Source organism: Lonchura striata, chromosome 33 (genome assembly GCF_050655825.1).
Source record: "Lonchura striata isolate lonStrDom1 chromosome 33, ASM5065582v1, whole genome shotgun sequence".
Lineage (NCBI taxonomy): Eukaryota > Metazoa > Chordata > Aves > Passeriformes > Estrildidae > Lonchura > Lonchura striata.
Window position 1 is genome coordinate 3,132,501 of NC_140735.1, and position 2,500 is coordinate 3,135,000.

The 2,500-nt window shown below is 79.0% G+C and overlaps 1 non-coding gene across 1 annotated transcript; it reads right to left on the minus strand.

Moving 5' to 3' along the window:
• Positions 1-563: 563 nt before the first annotated feature.
• LOC144248720 (5.8S ribosomal RNA) lies at positions 564-716 on the minus strand. The gene has a single exon (XR_013342032.1). It is a non-coding gene; the product is annotated as a 5.8S ribosomal RNA (ribosomal RNA).
• Between the last annotated feature and the right edge of the window lie 1,784 nt (positions 717-2,500).

The window sequence follows — 2,500 nt, forward strand, 5'->3', positions numbered from 1 at the left end:
GCCAGGCGGCGGGCGCGACGGCCTTCGGCGGGGAGAGGGAGAGAGCGAGAACGGCGACGGCGCCCCTGGCGCCCCGAGACGGCGACAGAGAGGGACGGGGAAGGGAAGGAGAGGACGACGCGGGGGTCGCCCCCGCCCCCCCCGGCGCTCGCGCCTCGCGCGCGGCAGCACGGCACGGTACCCGCGCGGTACCCACCCGCAGACAGCCGCCCGCGCGGGGGGAGGCCGGGGGGGGGCGAGGCCCGCGCGCCTCGCCTCCCCCCCTCTCGCCCTCGTCTCTCGGCCCTCGGCGGGGCGCTCTCGACGCCGCCCCGTCTCTCTCGCTCTCTTTCTCCCCGGCCGCCGCGCCGCCGCTCGGCGACGCGGCCCCCGGCGAGGACGAGCTCCGCCCCAGCGGCTCGCTCCGGGAGCGGGGAGCTACGGAGCGCTCCCCGAGTCTGCATTTAGGGGGACGAAGGCCCTCGGGCGCGGCCACGACGGCCACGGCCACGACGACGGGCCTGCGAGGCGACCCCAGCCGCGCCGCCGGGGTGGCAACCCCCGGGCGGCGATTGATCGTCAAGCGACGCTCAGACAGGCGTAGCCCCGGGAGGAACCCGGGGCCGCAAGTGCGTTCGAAGTGTCGATGATCAATGTGTCCTGCAATTCACATTAATTCTCGCAGCTAGCTGCGTTCTTCATCGACGCACGAGCCGAGTGATCCACCGCTAAGAGTTGTCTGGCTTTCGGCACCGAACCCCGCACACGGGCGGAGGGGGCCCCTTTTTTTCTCTCTCGCCGAGGGGGCACGCACGCGGGCCGCCCCCGGCTTCGACCGTACGAGCACACAACGCAACGAACCGAGTGGGGGGGGAAAGAAAAACCATCCGAGAGCGAAACGCCCAACGGAACGCTCCGAAGGTCGGCGGGAAAGGCGGGGGGACCCGCGTCCCCGACCGCCTCCCCCCGCCGCTACGAGCGAGGGGAGACGCCGCCGGCAAACTGTGCCGTCCTCCGGAGGCGGCCCAGGCGCCCGGGCTCGGCCCGGCCTCCGCACGGAGGAGGCACGCGGCGCGCGCCGGACCGCGGGGGGACACGGCGGCCCGCCCGGCCTCGCTGCAACGGGACGACGGGACGCACGCGGCCGGGGGCGCGGCCGTCGGCCCCCGCGCGCGCCGCTCTCCCTTCTCACCGCCGCTCCGCGGACCCGCGGAGCGCCGCCGCGCCACCGCGCGGCCGGCTCGCTCTCTCTCCCCAGCGGCCTTGCCGCGCTCGAGACGGCACGCGACGGCCACCGCCCAACCGGCAACGCCCCCCGCGGGACCGCTCCCGCCGGGAAGGGCGAGCGCCCGGCGGACGCGCTCCGCCGCCGGCGCCGGAGGCGGGCGCCGCACCGAGACCCGAGCCGGCGTCGCGAGCGCCCGGAGCCTGCCGGACGGCTGACCCGCCGCCGCAACGGCCGCACTCCCGGGACCGCCGCCGCCTCGCACCGTCACGGAGCCCCTTTTTCCTCGGGCACGCGCGGCCCAGGGGAAGGCGTGCGGCGCCGAGCCGGGGGGGTAGGCGGGGAGGGGGGCAGCGACGCCCGCCCTTTTCTCCCCGCTGACCGGGCGGGGAGACCGGGCGGGGAAGCGCCCCCCCCCCCAACCCCCCACGGCCGCCGCGCGCACGACCTTCCTCCGGGGCTCCGCGAGCGGACGGAGAAAAGGGCGACGGGGAGGCGGCGGGCGGGGCCCGGGCCGGGACCGCCGCCGGCGACGGCGGGCGCCGTCCGGCCGGCCGTCCCCGCTGGCGGGGGACACTCGCCGAGCGGCGCCGCCGCCGCTCGGCACGGGGCCGCCCGCGCTCGCGGACTCTCCGGCGACGGAGGGACCTGCCGAGCGCTCGGCCCCGGGCGGGCGGGCGGTCGCTGAGCCGGGGACGGCCGGCGACCGGCGCCGCCGGCGCGCTCGAGGAGAAGGCCGTCGAGGGGAGAGAGACGGCGCGGCCGCGCCGCGCGCGGCGCCGCACCCCAGAGACCGCAGAGGCGGCCGAGGAAGGAGGAGAGCGCGGCGGGCCCCGGCGGCCGCAACCCCGCAGCTGAGGAAGGGGCGAGAGAGCGCGCGCTCTCTGCCGGCGTCGCCCGTTTCGAGGCGAGCGGGTCGGCCCCCGCGGCCGACCGCGCGCCGCGGCCTCTCCGCCGAGGCCGGGCCGCGGAGAGGGGGGGGCAGGGCGCCCCTCCCCGGCGCGGCGCGACAAACCCCCCGCGCGCGGTAACGCGGCGGGACGACGGCCGCGCGGCCGGTGGCCGCGGGCACCACCGCAGGGGATCACGCGGGAGTAGCTCCCCACCCCTCAATGGAGCCGCGCACCGCCGCCCGGCAACCGCCGCCGCCGCCGCCGCGGCGGAAGGACGCGCCGAGCCGCCCGAGTCTTTAAACCGCCGCCCCGGCTCGGCGGCGGCCCTTTCGCGGCCCCCTCCCCGCAGCGTTTGACGACGCCGAGGAAAAGGAAGCCGGGGGGCCGCCGGAGGCGCGGAGCG